The sequence below is a fragment of the Dermacentor albipictus genome, unplaced genomic scaffold, assembly GCF_038994185.2.
Source record: "Dermacentor albipictus isolate Rhodes 1998 colony unplaced genomic scaffold, USDA_Dalb.pri_finalv2 scaffold_88, whole genome shotgun sequence".
Classification (NCBI taxonomy): domain Eukaryota; kingdom Metazoa; phylum Arthropoda; class Arachnida; order Ixodida; family Ixodidae; genus Dermacentor; species Dermacentor albipictus.
The window spans coordinates 134,235-156,217 of NW_027225642.1; positions in this window are offsets into that span (position 1 = coordinate 134,235).

Below are 21,983 nucleotides of genomic sequence, written 5' to 3' on the forward strand. Positions count from 1 at the left end.
CTAATCAGCATGATAACTTTATGCTTCAGAAAGATCTAGATAACATTTCAAGGTGGTGCTCACAATGGCTAATGTTCTTAAATCTGACTAAATGCAAAATTATGTCTGTCTCACGTCGCTCGAACTCACCAACTCCTTTCGGCTATATTATCAATGAAACTAACCTTGAGCACGTGGCTTCCGATTGATATCTTAGAATCCAGCTAAACAGTAATCTTTCGTGGCATGCGCACATTGCATATATCACGAACCATGCAAACAGATCTCTTGGCTACATTCGCAGGAATTTTTCAAAAGCCCCACCCCATTTGAAGTTACTGCTCTACAAAACACTAATTAGACCGAATCTAGAGTACGCGTCATCTGTCTGGGACCCTGGTCAAAAAGACACTAGCAGATACCATTGAGTCAGTTCAGAACAGGTCAGCACGTTTCATCCTTTCTAATTATTCCCGCACATCTAGAGTTTCTGTAATGAAGTCAAACCTTGGCCTTATTAAGTTGCACATTCGAAGAAAGATTTCCCGTCTCAGCCTTTTTCGAAAAATCTTTTACCAAAACAGCTCGCTTAAACAAGACTTCATTTCTGAGCCTTCGCACATGTCGTCGCGTCTTGATCATCGGTTTAAAGTGTTCATTCCTTTCTGTCGCACAAATGTTTTCTCTAACTCATTTCTGCCGAAAACCAGCGCCGATTGTAACCGCCTTCTCCCCTCCATCGCCTGCATCGAGGAGGCATCATCTTTCAAGACTGCAATAAGTGATTATGTTTTGAGTTTATCACCCTAATACGAATAATTGTTTGAACATATATTTTTTTATTGTACCCACCCCCTCTGTAACGCCCTTCTGGGCCCTGAGGGTACTGTAAATAAATAAATAAATAAATCTGGTATAATTATGCTTCGTACTTGTGCCCCAGACAGTGTGGCAGTAGTTAAGTATTGGAACCAAGAATGCGTTGTAGATTAATAGTTAACTTATTGTTGATAGCACGTACCGTTCACGACATAGCACCCCATTCACTTTGTTAATTTTTGATCATATGTTATTATTTTCGGCATCCCAATGAAGCAATTCCGAGAATTTTACTCCCAGACATTTCATACGACGCACTATTTGGTCAACCTTGACTGATCAAATAGGGCACCACTTTAGGTTAAATGAGGCGTACAACTCCTGCGGGACTCGCCGTGGTTGCTCAGTGGCTATGGTGTTAGACTGCATGAGCACGAGGTCGCGGGATCGGATCCCGGCCACGGCGGCCGCATTTCGATGGGGGCGAAATGCGAAAACACCCGTGTACTTAGAATTAGGTGCACGTTAAAAAAACCCAGGTGGTCAAAAGTTACGGAGTCCTCCACTACGGCATGCCTCATAATCAGAAAGTGGTTTTGTCACGTAAAACCCCATAATTTAATTTTTTTATTTAACTCCTGCGGGGACGGTAGAGTATCCGTCTCCCGTACAAGAGGACCGTGGTTCAAACCCCGGTGCCGCGCAATTCTCCACAGGAAAATACAAAAAAACCACGTGTTGAGAAAATTGCACAAACAGGCCTGGAGTGCGGCCTGATCCCGGTGACCAGAACCGGTAACGCACTCTCTCACCAGAGCATGATTGGCCACCCTGGTGCAGTACTTGGCCACAACCTCCTATAAGAATACAACAATCAAACACCAGCCCTCAGTCCCCAGCAGCCGCGAAGCAACTGACCACGGCGCTGGTCAGATCTGTGACGCTGCAGAGGGTGCTAAGAATACCTGGCTCCGGACAGGCCGCCATTGGAATCTGAACCTGGCAACGTTTAACGTTAGAACGTCATCTAGTGAGGCGAGTCTAGCAGTGTTATTGGAGGAATTAGAGGGTAGTAAATGGGATATGATAGGGCTCAGTGAGGTTAGGGGGACAAAAGAAGCATATACAGTGCTAAAAAGCGGGCACGTACGGTGCTACCGGGGCTTAGCGGAGAGACGAGGACTAGGTGTCGGATTCCTGATGAATAAGGAAATAGCTGGTAACATACAGGAATTCTAGAGCATTAACGAGAGGGTGGCAGGTGTTGTTGTGAACCTAATAAGAGGTACAAATTGAAGGTGGTACAAGTCTATGCCCCTACATGCAGTCATGATGAGCAGGAAGTCGAAAGCTTTTCTGAAGACGTGGAATCGGCGATGGGTAAAGTCAAAACAAAATACACTATACTGATGGGCGACTTCAATGCCAGGGTAGGCAAGAAGCAGGCTGGGGACAAGTCAGTGGGGGAATATGGCATAGGCTCTAGGGATAGCAGAGGAGAGTTATTAGTAGAGTTTGCAGAACAGAATAATATGCGGATAATGAATACCTTTTTCCGCAAGCGGGTTAGTCGAAAGTGGACGTGGAGAAGCCCGAATGGTGAGACTAGAAATGAAATCGACTTCATAGTCTGCGAGAACCCTGGCATCATACAAGATGTAGACGCGCTCGGCAAGGTACGCTGCAGTGACCATAGGATGGTAAGAACTCGAATTAGCCTAGACTTGAGGAGGGAACGGAAGGAACTGGTACACAAGAAGCCAATCAATGAGTTAGCGGTAAGAGGGAAACTAGAGGAATTCCGGATCAAGCTACAGAACAGGTATTCGGCTTTAACTCAGGAAGAGGACCTTAGTGTTGAAGCAATGAACGACAATCTCATGGGCATCATTAAGGAGTGCGCAATAGAAGTCGGTGGTAACGCCGTTAGACAGGAAGCCAGTAAGCTATCGCAGGAGACGAAAGATCTGATCAAGAAACTCCAATGTATGAAAGCCTCTAACCCTACAGCTAGAATAGAACTGGCAGAACTTTCTAAGTTAATCAACAAGCGTAAGACAGCGGACATCAGGAACTACAGTATGGATAGAATTGAACAGGCTCTCAGGAACGGAGGAAGCCTGAAAACAGTGAATAAGAAGCTAGGATTAGGCAAGAATCAGATGTGTGCGTTGAGAGACAAAGCCGGCAATATCGTTACTAATATGGATGAGATAGTTCAAGTGGCTGAGGAGTTCTACAGAGATTTACATAGTACCAGTGGCACCCACGATGATCGTGGAAGAGAGAATAGCCTAGAGGAATTCGAAATCCCAAAGCTAACGCCAGAAGAAGTAAAGAAAGCCTTAGGAGCTATGCAAAGGGGGAAGGCAGCTGGGGAGGATCAGGTAACAGCAGATTTGTTGAAGGATGGTGGTCAGATTGTTCTAGAGAAACTGGCCACCCTGTATACGCAATGCCTCATAACCTCTAGCGTACCGGAATCTTGGAAGAACGCTAACATAATCCTAATCCATAAGAAAGGGGACGGCAAAGACTTGAAAAATTATAGACCGATCAGCTTACTGACCGTTGCCTACAAAGTATTTACTAAGGTAATCGCAAATACAATCAGGAACACCTTAGACTTCTGTCAACCAAAGGACCAGGCAGGATTCCGTAAAGGCTACTCAACAATAGACCATATTCACACTATCAATCAAGTGATAGAGAAATGTGCAGAATATAACCAACCCTTATATATAGCTTTCATTGATTACGAGAAAGCATTTGATTCAGTAGAAACGTCAGCAGTCATGGAGGCATTACGGAATCAGGGTGCAGATGAGCCATATGTAAAAATACTGGAAGATATCTATGGCGGCTCCACAGCCACCGTAGTCCTCCGCAAAGAAAGCAACAAAATCCCAATAAACAAAGGCGTCAGACAGGGAGATACGATCTCTCCAATGCTATTCACAGCATGTTTACAGGAGCTATTCAGAGACCTGGAGTGGGAAGAATGGGGGATGAAAGTTGATGGAGAATACCTTAGCAACTTGCGATTCGCTGATGATATTGCCTTGCTTAGTAAGTCAGGAGACCAATTGCAATGCATGCTCACTGACCTGGAGAGGCAAAGCAGAAGAGTGGGTCCGAAAATTAATCTGCAGAAAACTAAAGTATTGTTTAGGGCCCGTACATGGTCGCTCCGCCCGTCCGTTCCGCCCTCGTCCGGTCGCGAGCGGAAGCCCGAAAGGCGGAAGGTGTCGCAAAATTCGATGCACGCTCAATCCGCACGAGCGGAACGCACGCGCACTCCTATTGGGCGACGCGGCCTGTTGACAGCTGGCAACCGTTCGGCGGAGCAAAGGTGTTCAAGGTTGGCAACGACCTTTGACAGCAGACGACACTGGCATATTTTTGCAGATGTGATTTCAATTTTCCGCGTTCCGGCGAAAATGCGATTCTAGGCTGCCACATTCTGTTCTGCAGCCGTATGTGTTGCATTGACACCGTCATCCTTCTTCGAAACATTGCACAGTCGTCTTATCTGCGCCACCTTTTACAGATGTATTGCAATCGCATCACGTCGCAGCACGCGAAGTATTCTCGGATGATTACTTTCAGTGCACGCTGCCTTGGCTGGTTGAACAACACCTCTCTAATTATCCAACGTGATCCGTTCTGCGACACGCGAAACTGATATTGTCGCCGGAAGCGCGGTGGCGCGGTTTCTGTAGTGTTAGTGACAGCTTGCAAGAATACAGAACACACGCACATCTGTCGCGGAATGCATTTGCGTAGGTCGCCAAGAGGCAAATTTCTACCACTGAGCACGCGTGTGAGGCCCCGAGTACAGCTTGCTGATACGCTTGCTCGTGCTTTTTTTTTCACTCTGCCAATTTTAAGAGGGTGCTTAAAGCAGTTGGATGCATGGAATGCCTTTTTCTTAAATGATATGCTCAGCGATGTCTGAAGTCCTCACCGTGTGCAGAAAAAGTTGTGCATGAGTGGCTAACTTCATGCAGCAAGGAATTGAAGGTTAAGCAGTGAGTGTACAATTCATTATGACTGGCTTAAAGCAATGTGTATGTATTGCGGTGACCTTATGCAGATATATGCATACTCATGAGATATGTTTCCAAGGGGAGTACTTATTTGAAAGCATATAATTTACATTGCTGATAAGAAAACTTATTTTGAGTGAAATCAAACAATTGCATTCTTTCTTGCCAGCCTGGCTACCCAATATGTTGCCACCTTACTACGCCTGAACTATACGGTGCCATTGGATAATGCTGTATCCCTGCAGGCACGCGAGAACAGCTTGGATATGCACAAACAATCCTTTACATCGCACTTAAATTAAGGTGGTGTAGATTTGCTCTCACAATGTGCTTGTAAGCATAACTGCCGAGCATTCAAAAAAGTGTTTGAAATGTAAGGGTGGATGCTCAGGTTTGCAGGTGTGACATTTTACATTTATAGTGCAAGGACACACCGATGAACAGGAAGGATACCACACAAATCCTCGTGTTGTGACCTTGCAGTCACAATGCAAGTAGTTTTCAGTGGTGTTTAGCTACAAACATGTGAAGCAATCTGTAAATTCAAAACTGTATTAAGTAAACTGAGACACCATGAAAAGCAACATAACACTACGGTGTACACATTTTTTGTCACATAAGCTCTTTGTGGTGCAGGTCAAATATGTATACAAGCTATTTGTAGGAAGTAGGAAGCCTATCCAATATAAACGAGAAACTTGCAGGCAAGGTAATTACAACAAACCAGCTGAGACGTTGGTACTATTCTACTTGTGCTTGTACTTCTACTATGCGCTGCTGGATGGTTGCGACTGATATGCTCGCGAAGGTTTGGGTCATTCACATTTCAAGGGATGAGTAACTGTTACATATGTAAATCATCCTCCTCTGCATGCAGCCGCTGTGGCTGGCAGTCGATGCCGTAGCCTCATGCTTAGCAGCCCAACACCACAACCACTAAGCAATCACGGCGGGTAACTGCTCCTCAGGTTGTGCAATCTGTGTGGCTGTATCAAAGCACTGATGTAACACGTGTTTCAGTGGGGTCTAATTACCGCACAGAAGTTGTGGTGCAGCACTTCCTAATGACATGTGTTGCAGCTGGGATACAAAGAGTTGAGCCTTTGTATCCGATGAGCATACGGTAACTGGAAACTTTGTTTCCACTTCTAAAAATTTTTGAGTATGTTCTAAATGACATGAGCCCATGTTGTAAAGATATTTTAATTTTTAAAATAGCTGTACACGTTTGTGTACATCAAGTACACCATGAAATAACAGTCATCGGGGTATGCTTGAAAGGCACCTTCAGCATCTGCACTTCAAACCGCAGCCATGTCATAGCCATTGTAGATGAAACAGCAGTAGTCAACGCGAAATTGACCGCCACTTTAGCAGTTTGCATGCAAACACACATTCATGTGGTGGCATTGTTTATTTTGGTTACCTGGCCCAGGCAAGTAATGTGAATAAGAGAACAATTATGAAACATCATTAGCTTAGTGAGGCCCAAAATACTAATTCGGGTAACTATTAATAGCAGTAGTCGAGGGCACGCTTGAAAGGCATCATTAGCAGTCTGCACGTCAAAGCACAGTCAAGTCGTCGCCACTGTTGGTGAAATGGCAGCACTCAATGTGAAAATGACAGCCACTGTTGGCAGCTTGCATGCAAACACACATTCATGTGGTGGCATTGTTTATTTTGGTTACCTGGCCCAGGCAAGTAATGCGAACAGGAGAACAATTATCAAACATCATTAACTTAGTTAGGCCCAAAATACTCAGTCGGGTAACTATTCATAGCAGTAGTCGAGGGCACGCTTGAAAGGCACCATTAGCAGTCTGCACGTCAAAGCGCAGTCAAGTCGTCGCCACTGTTGGTGAAACGGCAGCACTCAATGTGAAAATGACAGCCACTGTTGGCAGCTTGCATGCAAACACACATTCATGTGGTGGCATTGTTTATTTTGGTTACCTGGCCCAGGCAAGTAATGCGAATAGGAGAACAATTATCAAACATCATTAGCTTAGTTAGGCCCAAAATACTCAGTTGGGTAACTATTCATAGCAGTAGTCGAGGGCACGCTTGAAAGGCACCATTAGTAGTCTGCACGTCAAAGCGCAGTCAAGTCGTCGCCACTGTTGGTGAAACGGCAGCACTCAATGTGAAAATGACAGCCACTGTTGGCAGCTTGCATGCAAACACACATTCATGTGGTGGCATTGTTTATTTTGGTTACCTGGCCCAGGCAAGTAATGCGAACAGGAGAACAATTATCAAACATCATTAGCTTAGTTAGGCCCAAAATACTCAGTCGGGTAACTATTCATAGCAGTAGTCGAGGGCACGCTTGAAAGGCACCATTAGCAGTCTGCACGTCAAAGCGCAGTCAAGTCGTCGCCACTGTTGGTGAAACGGCAGCACTCAATGTGAAAATGACAGCCACTGTTGGCAGCTTGCATGCAAACACACATTCATGTGGTGGCATTGTTTATTTTGGTTACCTGGCCCAGGCAAGTAATGCGAATAGGAGAACAATTATCAAACATCATTAGCTTAGTTAGGCCCAAAATACTCAGTTGGGTAACTATTCATAGCAGTAGTCGAGGGCACGCTTGAAAGGCACCATTAGTAGTCTGCACGTCAAAGCGCAGTCAAGTCGTCGCCACTGTTGGTGAAACGGCAGCACTCAATGTGAAAATGACAGCCACTGTTGGCAGCTTGCATGCAAACACACATTCATGTGGTGGCATTGTTTATTTTGGTTACCTGGCCCAGGCAAGTAATGCGAACAGGAGAACAATTATCAAACATCATTAGCTTAGTTAGGCCCAAAATACTCAGTCGGGTAACTATTCATAGCAGTAGTCGAGGGCACGCTTGAAAGGCACCATTAGCAGTCTGCACGTCAAAGCGCAGTCAAGTCGTCGCCACTGTTGGTGAAACGGCAGCACTCAATGTGAAAATGACAGCCACTGTTGGCAGCTTGCATGCAAACACACATTCATGTGGTGGCATTGTTTATTTTGGTTACCTGGCCCAGGCAAGTAATGCGAACAGGAGAACAATTATCAAACATCATTAGCTTAGTTAGGCCCAAAATACTCAGTCGGGTAACTATTCATAGCAGTAGTCGAGGGCACGCTTGAAAGGCACCATTAGCAGTCTGCACGTCAAAGCGCAGTCAAGTCGTCGCCACTGTTTGTGAAACGGCAGCACTCAATGAGAAAATGACAGCCACTGTTGGCAGCTTGCATGCAAATACACATTCATGTGGTGGCATTGTTTATTTTGGTTACCTGGCCCAGGCAAGTAATGTGAATAGGAGAACAATTATCAAACATCATTAGCTTAGTTAGGCGCAAAATACTCAGTCGGGCAGCTATTAATAGCAGTAGTCGAGGGCACGCTTGAAATGCACCATTAGCAGTCTGCACGTCAAATCACAGTCATGTCGCAGCCATTGTTGTATTTGTTTATCTCACGGCAAGTAACGCCAATATAAGCACAATTATTCACCCTGAATAGCTTTGCTAGCATTGTTTGTACTAAAAAATTCTGAGTGAAGTTGAATGTGTTTTATTGAGGCAATTATTTAATTGACAAGCCATCGGCATAGTGATCGACGGCCAGGTTCAAACAATGACATTTGTGAAGTAATAAATGGTGAAAGTTGCAAAAGCTATCAGTGCACTGCTTTGCTGTGCTCCATTTACTGAAAAATTTCTTTGCAACGACAAAAGCATCAGACAGGAAATGACACCCCACTGCACAGTGTTATTCGTGTTGAACTTTTTTGCCATCATATGTGATGGGCAGCGAAACCATCCGTTTACTAAGACTGATTGCATGAAAAATGCAACAGCATAGCAAGGTGTAGTTTCACAATATGGCACCCTTTCATGTGCACTTCTGACGAGCTGCCACATGCACTGATGCATAAACATGAACTGAGGTAAGAGGCTAAGTTGCTGTGCAACCCCCATGACGCTTTTGAGAAAATCTATCTCTAAACCTTTCTGTTTTCATAGGCGATGAAAATCTGTTTTGAGCAAGTTGGTTAATCACACTGCAGCAACAACACAAGAAGCAAGGACAGAAAACACAGCGAGTAGGCAGACTGAGAAGACGAGGTAGACCAGTGAGAAAGGTTTTAATGAGATGGAAGAGGCCTGCCCTGCCGTGTACATGAGTTAGTGCTTTGAATGAGATTGGTTTATGAAAATGTGTAATGACTTTCCTGAAAGAAAACTAGCAAAAGCAAATGCTAATATAATATAAAAGGACAGAAATAATGGTAAGCGCAAGCACGCATGGAAACAGGCACGTATTCACACACAAATGCGAGAACTAAGAAGAACTCCAACGTAAAGAAATCTGGGAAATAGAAAAAAAAATTGACAAACGCAAGAAAACATACATTTACAAACAGACGCGGGTCGAGGTATTATAGGAGCGGGTTCACAAGCTGCTGTGCTTACCTTCTCATATGTTTTCTTTTTTAACCGTTCTCTTAATACTGTCTCGGGAAATTTTAATTGCATTCATGACATTAGTGCTCTCAGGCGCGTCCACATTTCACGACAGCGCTGAACGTCTTGACGTATGCAATTATAATGTTGTTCCCTAATTTCCCCCCACCGATAGAAGCATCTTTAACCGTGCAGTAACAACTTTTGAAACAAACGATAGATGTACGAAGCAGAAAAGGCCCGTGTGATAGGGCTTCTCTATCGGGCTACTACATAAGAAAACGCAATCGGCAACACTTATGTTCAGCTCAGTTCTGAGCACACGAACATCGCGTAGTACGACCACTTCTACACCCAGTAACGCTGCAACACATCGCACATATATATCACGATTTGTAGCTCGCAAACGCACTTCATAACGGCAAGAGCACAGCTCGAACGTCGCGATCACCACGGCGCATCGCAGCCGGCAAAACGGCTCATACGCAGTATAGCACACGCAGAATGGCAGCGATAACTAGGCGATAAAAACTTATCGCTACTGATCGTATCGTTACTTTTGGTAAGTTGCGAAGGGCTGGCGTTCACCACACCGCGGCAACGATCGGCATACACAGAGCAGAAACCAAACGTGTACGCTGGGTGCGCCAATCGGACGCTACTTATTTCGACACGCCTTGAACAGGTGTGCTGCTCAGAATGCACGTGTATGTGATGGAGTTCTCGTGTGCGACGCACACGCGAAGCATGGCACAAGAAATCACGAAGTCGACGGCTTGAAATATTTCCTCCGACGCTCTCGTAAACACAACACACACTTCCTGCGCTCCGTCTGTTTCTGTTGGCGATCGCACGCACTGATGAGGTCTGGAAGCGTACACCAGCTTGCTTCTTCCGATGACTATCTCCGTGGGTGCCACATATCTCTGGTAAAAATCACAAACAGGAGAAAAAAATAGACTGTTTCTGACGCGGCTGTAGCCTAGGCCTTGCGTCCCTGCTTCGCTTCGCTTCGAGCACGCGCCATGTTTGCTGTGACGACAGCCAAACCGTCCGCCTCGGACCAGCCAATGAGAGACGAGCAGGCGGCCGGACGGGAAACTTGCGTCCGCTCCTCGCTCACCAGTAGAGAGCTATCCGCACGCGACCGGGCGAGGGCGGAACGGACGTGCGGAGCGACCATGTACGGGCCCTTAACAGTCTCGGAAGAGAACAGCAGTTTACGATCGGTAGCGAAGCACTGGAAGTTGTAAGGGAATACATATACTTAGGGCAGGTAGTGACCACGGATCCGGATCATGAGACTGAAATAACCAGAAGAATAAGAATGGGCTGGGGTGCGTTTGGCAGGCATTCTCAAATCATGAACAGCAGGCTGCCACTATCCCTCAAAAGGAAAGTGTATAACAGCTGTGTGTTACCAGTACTCACACATGGGGCAGAAACCTGGAGGCTTACGAAAAGGGTTCTGCTGAAATTGAGGACGACGCGACGAGCTATGGAAAGAAGAATGATGGGTGTAGCGTTAAGGGATAAGAAAAGAGCAGATTGTGTGAGGCAACAAACGCGGGTAAACGACATCTTAGTTGAAATCAAGAAAAAGAAATGGGCATGGGCCGGACATGTAATGAGGAGGGAAGATAACCGATGGTAACTAAGGGTTGCGGACTGGATTCCAAGGGAAGGGAAGCGTAGCAGGGGGCGGCAGAAAGTGAGGTGGGCGGATGACGTTAAGACATTTGCAGAGACAACATGGCCACAATTAGTACATGACCGGGGTAGTTGGAGAAGTATGGGAGAGGCCTTTGCCGTGCAGTGGGCGTAACTAGGCTGATGATGATGATGACACCTATAGCCGCAGACCGCTGCATGCTCATGAAAACTATGTACGCATGCGGCGATTCGTTGGTTGACCACTTATCAAGGAAAAGGAGCACACTGCTCAGAAATGGAAGTGTACAGTGTTTGACGCAGAAAACGAAACGCCATGCAGTCCTCACCGTGGCTGCATACCACAGCGACTGGGAAATTGTTACCTTCCTGAATGGAGCGAAGTCTCGCTCAGAAGGTTCGGACAGAAGTGTGTGTCATTGCAAGGACGTGGCATTTGTGGATAAAAAGAAAATTACAGTGAGTGGTCAGACCATATCAGAACATGCCAGTTGTCTCTAAATTTAAGCATATCTTTTACAACATTGTTTTTCGCTCAAAATACCATGGCTTTTAGTTTTGCTTGTGTTCACCTTTAGGTAATTTTTCTGCGACCCCTGACACATGTTTTGCAAAAACTCATTAGCTGTAGAGGATAAGTCATTTTCTCTTCTACCCGTAATGAGCACCGTAAGGTCATCAGCGTAGGCAGTAAGGTTCACCGGTAGCTTACTTTAAAGTATGTAATTTAAGTAAACTAAAAACAACAAAGGTCCTAACATGGTGCCTTGCGACACGCCCGTTTTTGTGTTTTCGCTATCAGACAGGGCACCATTGTTTGGTATGATTTGTTTACGATATTGAAGGTATAAATGTATCAAAAAAATCGGAATCCCCCGTATAACATAGTAGTTTAGTTTATTGACTAACAAGTCATGATTGATTAAATGAAAGGCTTTGGAAAAGTCAATGTAAATTCCGAGGTCAAGGAGCTTGTCTTCAAATGCATTTATGATGAGTTCCTTTTGCTCGAGCAGTGCCAACTAAGTGGATCTTCTTTGTCTGAACCGGAACTGATCATTAGACAAAACGGAATGCTCATCTAAGACATTAGTTGTTCTCGTGTTAATCATTTTCTCTATACCTTAACAAATTACCGGTAGAATACAAATTGGCCTATAATTTGACAATTCAGAGGTATCGCCTTCTTTGTGTATCACAATAACTTTTCAGTCTGCATATGCTTAGGAAATACTCCACTACTGAGACAAAGGTTGAATATGTATGTTAAGATTGGGGCTAACAAATGAATTACATATTTTAGAGGTTTTATTTCAAAGCCGGTAATATCTAAAGCATTACTGTTGTTAAGATTTCTGAATACAGAAATGATTTCATTTTAGGTTGCAGGGGACATAAATATCGACATCGACACTCCTGGTGCTTGGTGAATTGACGTGTTTGTCAAATGAATAGGAGAGCATACTGCATTTGAGATATTCACAAAAAAATCGTTAAAGGCATTCGAGAGATCCTGCCCTGTCAGCACAGGACCATGGCCCATAATGCAGTTTGTACCATTGTTGTACTGACGTACAAGTACTTTACCTAGTTGATGCCATCGATGCTGATGGTTCGTACTAGAATTGTCTGAGAACGAATAGCTGAAGTATTCGTACTTGGCTTGACGCAGTTCTTTGTTCAAATTATTGCGATATTTTTTATAGTCAGACAATTTCACGGGATCCTTGGATTTAATGAATTCAGCATATAGTTTCGTTCCTTTTTCTATTTTTTTTTTTCAATAAGGCATTCGTAATCCATGGTTTTCTCGATTTTCGTTTGCGACATCATTTTAAGAGGTAGCTTTAGCTCGGGCCAAACTCGGACGCGGCCTATTCATGTAAAACGCAAAAAACGTTTTTCTGAGATACCCCTGGACCGATCTTAATGAATTTTGTTGCATTTGAGAGAAAAGGTTAAGTTCTAATGACTGCTGGAAGCGGAATTTCGATTTAGGGCTTGAATTTTGTTGAAAGAATTTTGAAATACTCGACCGTTCGAAAAAAATAGAAGCACGACGTTTACAAGTTCATAGCTCTGCATCAAGAACAGATATCGCGGTCCTGTAAACGCCACCCATTCAATCATTAAAGGTGGACCAATTCGGTATGTCATTTTACATCTTACGGGAATTTGTTACGTTGGTTACAAGGCTTCTACAAAAGCTGTATTTCCATATTACTAAATTTTTTTATATTCATGTGTGATATATCAATTTTTTGTCCGCTTTAGATGTACTATTAGATTCAGTTGCCAGAAGTTTGGTACCATTTTTCGTTGTTGAGTTACAAAGTTGCAAGCTTGATTTTTTTTTCAAAATTTGTGATTTTTGCCAATATTTAATAAAAAACTGTTCAAATTGACAACCTAACTCAAAAATCGAAACGAACAGTCACTAGATTTCAAGCCTTTCTTTTAAATACAACAAACCTCGTCAAATTTGGTGCAGTGGTTGCCTAGGAAAACGAATTCTCCTTTTACATGTATTTAGATAGGGGCACCCGAGCTAAAGCTTCCTCTTAAGGGAAATCAATTTTGATATATGTGTTTTAACTCAGTCATTAGTGCATCGTATGCAACATCTCCATCAGATTGTGACAATATATGGGAGAAGTCCGCTGGGGGTACATATTTAATTACGAAAGGTGTCGAGAGATATATAATCAATGCAGCGATAAGGCGCCAGTGATTTAGATGCATGTTCAGGGTTTGTATAAGCAATAAAGGCAACTACTGGAAAATGATCACTGACGTCAATTATCAAAGTTCTGGAAGTTATAGTGCTTTTATCGTTGTTAGTGATAACTAAATCTAAAGTAGGTGAAGGGGAACACGTTACGCGCGTTGGTACAGTAGTTACATTCACAAGAGCGTAAGAATCTAATAAAGAAGCAAATTCTGCCTGCTCTGGTGGCGCGGTTCGGATATCAATATATCACCAGAAAGGTGTAGAACACGGTAATTTATAGATACACAAACAAAAAGGCTTAGAAAAAATGTTCAAGTTTCGGTCTGGAGGGCGCTGGACAACACAAAAGATAATTTTGTCACTCTGAACGGTTAACACTTCACAGTCTGGAGTGCAGAACGTGAATTTCTCAAGTATTGTTGCAAGAAGCGAATTCATAGTTTGCAGAGATACACCGCCACGTCTTAGAGTTTGCCTGTTATTAGCAAAGTGAGTATAATTGTCTAGTACAATACATGCTGAATCATCGTGGTACCAGGTTTCAGTAAACATTACTGCATGGAACGAAAAATTAAGGGAAGTAAACAGGCTATATATTTCATCAGCCTTGTTGCACGCAGAACAGCAGTTCTCATCGCTAATACAACATCTTCATAAAACTGATCTACTTCATCATCATCGTGACCATATGTTGGAGTGTAGGCTCGTACTACCTTTAATCTATACCTCTAATTAAGTTTAATTACGCCTACGTGACTACAGCTACCCTTTCATTAATGCTGTAGAATTCGTTAATGTTGCCCGCTATGTCCTTATAGATTAGGAATCCTACCCCGTATCGCTTCATATCTGGGAGACCTCTATAGCAGAGGACATGTCCGTTATTCAGCTAAGTATAAGACTCACCAGTTCTAATCTCACTAAGGCCGAGGCAGGGGCGTAGCCAGGGGGGGGGGGGGGGGGTTTCTTATGGGGCTTATGCCCTCCCGCCCCGGAAATTTTTTCGTGGCACCGTCGACCAAAGAACCCCCAGCGCCGGAAATCATTTTGGATTTTGTCTTGAATGTCTTTTTCACGGTCGAAAAGACATTTCACCGTGAACATTGCGAATTCGGGCTGGATTTCGCGGCAACGCCCGTACCCCGAGAGTCGCATAAAGCCACGCGCCTCTCGTAGGAGAACGGGTCCAGAGCTCGTTCGCTCAGCTCCCAGTTGTTCGTCCCGCTTTTTGCTGCACAGGCAGCCTCAGCGGGGCGCCGGGGGGAAAAGGGCATGGCTCCTCCCCACGCACAGTGCGGCTCTAGGGCCTCGCTGACCGGCGGTGGCGGGCGGTACGCGCGAGTGGAGAGAATATCCCCCTGTATGCGCTTCGCCTCGGCGGCCAGTTCCTCTAAATCACGGAACCGACTGCCACGCAGGTAGGCCGAAAAAGTCGGATGTGCCTGCCGTATCATCCGGTCGACGCGTTCCTCGTTTGAGGCTTGGGGCTCAGCGATAGAGAACAACTCTTCCATCGCTCGCACATATTCCTGCAATGACTCATCCGGAGCCTGCGTGCGTCGCTCCAGCTCTCGCCGCATCCTACCATGGTAGTCTGCGGGTAGGAATTCGCGTAGGAAGGCCACGCGAAACTCCCCAAGGTTGGCTGCTCGGTGGCCGACAAGTCGATACCACCTGGCAGCCGCATCAGTCAGTGCTGCGGGAACGACGCGTCCCAGCACCTCGTGCTCATCCAATCCCATGGCTCTTTGATAATGCGCCAGGTTTTCTATGAATTCTCGGGCACTCACCAGGTCGCCATATCCACGGTATATCGGAATGGCCAACTTTACCGCAGGGCGAATGAGCCTCGGCGTAGCGACAAGGGGCTTTCACCGCCTCAGAGAGGGTTTGGATCATGCCGGCAGCGTTGCGCAGCAACGTGTCTGCTCCAGCTTCGCAAGAAACTGTTGCGGCATTGCAGGTGCTCTCGAGCGAAGGAGCTGCGGCTCCCAACTCGATAAGCGGCGCGGAATCCAAGGGGGTTTCGTTCGCGCCAGCCCCGGAACAAATGTGGTTCCTAGGGGGACCGTCCCGTTGTCTTCCGTCGCTACCGAGAGCGGCGGAATCGCCTAAGCCACGTTCGGCCAGCGTTGACAAAACGGGTCGTTGCTCCGATGCTGCGTCACTGGGCGCTGCACCATGCACTCCAAAGGGAGCCTGAGAAGCAGAATTGTTTGTGGAATGGCTGGGTGCCCCACAGGGGGTCGCAGCTGTCCACGGTGCCTTCTGACTGCTCAACGTGTTCGCAGCCAACGGGCGGAAGTCGGAAATGGCTGAGGCCAATGTACCGATCTGCCCACCGTAAGCTCCACAGGGAGCCGATGAAGGGCGAAGTGGCAACAGACTGCCGCTAGCTCCACTGGGAACAGCTGTAGGCAGCGGTGCCGACACGCACGGTTCGGGGAACGCCAAGGCTCCGTTCCCGTACTGAGCTACGTCCACTCCAGTGGGAGCGGTATCATAGCGCCTCGCTGTCGTGTTCACCCCACTGGGGGCGACAGTTCGCGAGTGTGTGTGTATGCTCGGCTCGAGGGGGGACAAGGCCCCGGTCTCTCGCAAAGCGATGTCTGCTAACGTAATGAGGGGACAACGGCCGCTCTGGTTAGCAGACATGGTGCGCTCAGCCAGATCGCTCAGGCGTTAAGGCTTTCCGAATGAGTTGCCAGGGCTTTTATGTGACAACAGCCCGCCGTTAGCTCCGCAGGGAACCGTTACGGGCAAATGTGCAGGCACGCATAATTGGTGAAGAGCGAGGCTCCGTTCACAAACGTGCTACGTCCGCTCCAGTGGGAGTGATAGCGTAGCACCACGCTGTCTTTTCAACCCCAATGTGGGCTGCAGCGAGCGTGCGCGAGAAGGATTCTGCCAGCAAACGAACTTATGCGCCACTTTGTAATCTCTCTCACGTGGTGTTCCTATGCGAACCACCTAGACCACCATGCATGCCGAGGATCCGAGCCCAAAGGGACCAATACGCTCAGCCGCGTGTGTTGCAGGCGACACTTCGTGGTCTCTCTCACGTGGTGTTCCTTAAGGGTCCACCTATAGACCACCACGCGCGCCGAGGATCCGATCCCGCAGGAACGATACGCTCAGCTGCGTGTGTTTCGTGTGCCCGAAGTGGACGCTCGTTCGGTACTTGGCAGAGGGTCGTCCGAAAGCGGAAAGCAACAAAGGGCCACTCTTGCTACCAGACCTGACGCGGCGAGCCTCATCGTTAAAGCGTTCTGGCTCGGCTATCAAGCGGCCAAAGGCTTAATGAGCCCTTGGCCCCACGTTGGGCGCCACTTTGTGGTCTCCGCCTATATAGCGGTGCTCCGCCGGGAGTCACCTAGACCACCGCGCGGGTCCGAGGATCCGAGCCCCTCAGGGAGACGATCACCTCAGCCGCGTGAGTAGCGTGTACCCGAAGCAGACGCTCGTTCGTTCTCCTCTGGGAGCGAAACAGAGCGCCGCAAGGAGAAGGCCCAGAGTACAAGGAAGGCGTTTAATATACGACCACCTTGGCGGTCAGGATATCTGCTACACCCGTATCGGCGCGGGGCTCGTGAGCCGAAGCTCCCGCAAGTCAAGGGGTGACACTCAGTACCTCAAAAACGCGGTAGCACGCCGCTATACGGGAGGATGGCTCCCAACGACTGTGCTACCAGGGCAACGTTCTTTCAGCTCGGGGTAGCCTCCGAGGGCGACTCGGCGCAGTACGACCGCGCGCGTCAAGTGAGCCGCGTCTCTTTGGCGTAGCCTTCAGAACAGGAGCAGCGAATAGGTACGCAACCGCCTCGGGTCGTGGACCTTCGGCGAGACCGGCCAACCAAAGGGATGACCGGGAGAATCGCACCGTTTCGCTGTCCGAGAGCTTCTCCCCGCGTTGCCGCTCCTCGGTCGACTTGAGTCGCCAGGGGAGAGGGAACGCGGGTTCCCACCCAAACAGACCAATCGGGTGAACCCCTGGGCCGTTCGGGGGCGGACAGCAGCAAGTGTTTTACGGTCCCGCTGCCGTTCAGTGCCCTCGGAGGAACGAGAGAGAGGGAAAGCGGCGGACCGCGCGCGCGAAGTTCGAAAGCGACCTCGCCGCGCTGCGGTTCCTATGCCCAAAACGTGCTGCGCTATGGCGCTGCAACGAAATGGGCTACGCAGTCCCCACAGCGTTTAGAAAGAAAGCTGCGAATGTTTGTGAAAATATTCGAAAAAGGGAGATTAGCTTTGTGACCAGGAATGGAACCATTGAATGATTTGGGGTGGGGAAGGGGTAGCTATGATTTTTCTTCGACAGTTTCGGTTGCATCGTCGAATACGTAGCGTTTGGAGCCCATAAATAATGTTTTATATCGTAAAAGAAAAGGACCAGATTTTTCTTTAGCAAAAGCGAGAAGGTGCTTCCGTGCGTTCCGAACGTGAGGCGAGAAATCTTCCCCAATGCTAAAATGTGTATTTTTCAGTTGAGAGCCATTAGCGAGAACAGTTTCCTTGGTTTTAAAAGAGGTAAATTTTACTATTATGGGGCGGCACCAGTCTCGCAAGTGGCGACCAAGACGGTGGGCACGCTCTATTTCCTTAGATTCAATGGCTAGATTGAAATGGTCCCTGCAAAACGCAGTGATTAGCTCCTCAGACTGAGCGTTGGTCTCGGATGGCGTGTCCTCCGCTATGCCGTATAACAACAAGTTGTTTCGTCGGGAGTGGTTTTCCATGTCGCCCAGCCGAGTCTCCAATACCGAGACCTGTCGAGCAGTCTGGGAGGTGGTGGTTGCAACGGTGTCTAATTCCGTTCGGAGCGTTTGAAGCCGGTGGTAGCGCAATTCTAAACTGCCGATTCTTTTGCCTAGTTCGGAAATGGTTTTATCGGTGCTTGAGAGCTGGCTCTTTAGGCTCTGCACGTCTCCAATGAGCTGGGCTTGACCAGAAGACAAGCCTTTTAATTCATTTAGTATTTCATGTAGGGTGGGGGGTCCTGGGTTAGTTTCAATGTCTCCGGATAGCATAAGTAGCAAAGAACAAACACTGTTAATACAATCAGACATGATACAAACACAGCACTGAGGGGTTGCAAGAGGGGTTGCAGCTGGCTCAGCTGGCATACACCCTTCTGCAACCAGCATATAAACTAAGGGGCACTTGAGATCACCAAAATATTTGACGACGTGGTTTATTGGAACCTCTTCTGCATGCGCTGAAAAATCGCAACATAAAAAGTCTCGAACTTCCAGTAACTTGGGCGAAAATATTTTCCCAGCATAGTCTTACGCAACTGGTAAGCTCCTCACTTTTTTTGTGTTTGGGGAGAGCAACGTTAGCATACCTCGCAGTAGGTCTTACGAGGCGTTCGTACGCCCCACGGTCTTGGATGAGATAATTTCGATTCGCATTTGCCGTCCTGTATGTGCAGGGCAACTACCGCGCCGTCCTTGCACTTCCCAGCGATGCCAGCACGGCAATTTCAGCTCCCCGCTAGGATTTGCCTGCTGTCGCCAATCTTCAAGAATCAATGTCACCTATAATTTCATGCGTCCACACCATAGATAACGAAGTAAATTGCGCTGAGTTTCACGCATCTCACTGGTGCGTTGATTTTCGTTTGCGAAATGCACCTAACAGTCACATCCGATCAGTGCGAGTTGAGCAGTTCCCTCATGTCCCGCCCCGCTTCAAATAGACCACTTCCTTTCTCTAAATTCTTTCTACGAAAAAAGCTGTTAATATATTGTAATTCCCGAAGCCCGGCTAAAATTATTATCGGCACGCTGTTTCGTGCCATCACTACCGTTTCACAGGGTGCCAAACACGCAGCGCGAGCCGCTGACGCCGTGAGTAATCCTACCGCATTCGAGCAACTATTCGTCAGATGGCGCTAGGGGTCCGAAAGACAGGGCGCCACCTAGCACTTGCGGCGTGCCCATACGTGTTATCATTTCGCGATATATTCGAGGCATCGCACCAACCACCCCACCGACTGGAAGAGCCGCGACAGGCGGCACTGTATTGCATAGACCGGCCGAACAGTTGCCACTTCCCGGAAACTGCAGCTTGTCCAACCGTAATACTTGCCTGGAAACGCTTGCGGTGAAGGCTACGCGAGATGGTGAGCTTTCTGGTTCTCGTTTGCCCCGGCCGGCGCGCAGGTCGCCTGCCGCTACTCCGTGCCTGCCGCGCTCACTCTTTCATTCGTCGCTGTGCTTGTTCGCTCGGTTACTAAGAAGGGCAACGCTGACGCTCGCCGCAAGAATGGGCGCCGAAGAGCTGCGCTCTAAAAACAGAGAACAATAACGCAGAAAACATTGAAAAATTGACGTGGTAAGTAGTAGCCTTGAAATTTGATGTGTCCGCAATCGCTAGGAGAGGCAGGCACGTACCCAGGATTTCTTTTCGGGGGGGGGGGGGGGGGAGGGTGCAACCCGAGGTAACTTTTTATGCAAATGAGGGGGGGGAGGTCCTTTACTGTGGTACAAATGTGAATAATGCCCACGACTCGTCATAAAGACGCGTAAACCCGCAAAAGAGAATTCAAATAACGTGTATCTCACAGGTACGCCTGTGAGATACACCTCCCCTTTACTTGGTAAACAAAAAACCGCATCAAATGGACTCACACATGAGAGATGCGCAGGAAGGACACTGCCAAGAACAAGTAAACAAGGGGAAGTGTAAAATAAAGATTTCTAGTAGCTTTCTTTTTAATTGGCTCTGGAAGAATTATAGAGAAATATATATTTGCGGAACAATCTCAGTTTTTTTGGATTCATCGTTTTCCGCTCTACCAGGTGCCGAAATCGACTCGTGTTGTTATTTGGGAAGTTGCGTAACGATGTGTGGTCACCAGTCCCGTACAACCACGCAGAGCATAGGCTGCAGCGGTTCTAGACGTACTGCGCCCACCACGCAAGCTTAGAAAAACACCCACATTAGCACAGCAGAGAAGTTGCTACGTCAGGCGGCTCGATCGATAACTGTAGAAGCGTCATTCAAAACACACGGAATTATTATCTGCTTCCAGCGGCGTTTTCTCTACTTCCCTTTTAAATAAAAAGATGTTGATTCATAAATATTTTCACAAACAACGGTTACATTTGTTAATTTTTGTTTTTTCTTCCTGTTTGGCTGTTGCCTTGGCTCTCTCCATTAGTAGAACGCTTAATTTCTCAACTCCTTGTGACTCTTGTTTCCAGTTGCCAATTTTGCACAAAACGTGCTGTACAGTTATGGAAAAGCCAGACGAGGTAACGGGTGACAGTCATATTGCTTATAGGTTTAACGCTTATTGCAGGGTTCGATGATGGGCGCAGTCTCACATTATTTCATTTTCCACCTTATCTAACCCATATCGCGGGTATATGGTTCCGAAGATCTGCCAGCGTAGCGGAGAGTCGTCACTTGAGGAAATAATGAAGCAAAAGGAAAATTTAAACGCAAATGGCATTTTCTTCGGCCAGAACTGGTTCAACGAGCATACAGACCAGCTGACTGAGAACTGAATCCCGTTTCTGCCCCTGGATCAATCTAAACAAAGAAGGTTGAATTAACGAAGCAACAGCGATGCGCGTGATCGTTGTATAGATGGGGATACAAAAATTGTGTTGGGCATTATAAATAAACTAAAATAACATAATTAAAACACTAAACTACGCCCTGCATGCTGTAATAGATGGTGACAACTGAACTCATCTTGAGTTAATCGCGCGGGCACCGAATCGATGAGAAAACTGGTGTTCACACCCCAGGAGATGTCGATAACTACCGCCATCTAAAAGGAGTGAAAAGATTGACAACCATTCCACTCTGTGAAGATAGAACGGCCGCGAAAGCTGACAACAGTCAAAGCTCTCAAACGAAAAGCAAAGTGTTTCACCTCCGCCGCGGGTCGGCTTGAAGATAGTGCAACACCGAGCCGACCCCCGGTGGAAGTGATGCAGGCGTTAAGCACTCCCCATACGTGGGCCGATGCCGACGGTGATGCAATACCGGGATCACCCGCGGTGGAGGTGAAGCAGGCGTTAAGCGTTCCCCATACGTGGGTCCATCCCGAAGGTAGAGCAATGCCGTGCCGACCCGCGGCGGAGGTGAAGCAGGCGTTAAGCACTTCCAATACGCGGGCCTATCCCGAAGATCGCGAAAGGCGCGTTAGATGTTACCGACCCGACATAAGTATGTGCCATTGAGGTTGGACCCTTTCTGCACTATCATCAGGATCGGCCCACACGATGATTTTTTTTTGGTGACGGACGCCCCAAAAATTATGGAAGT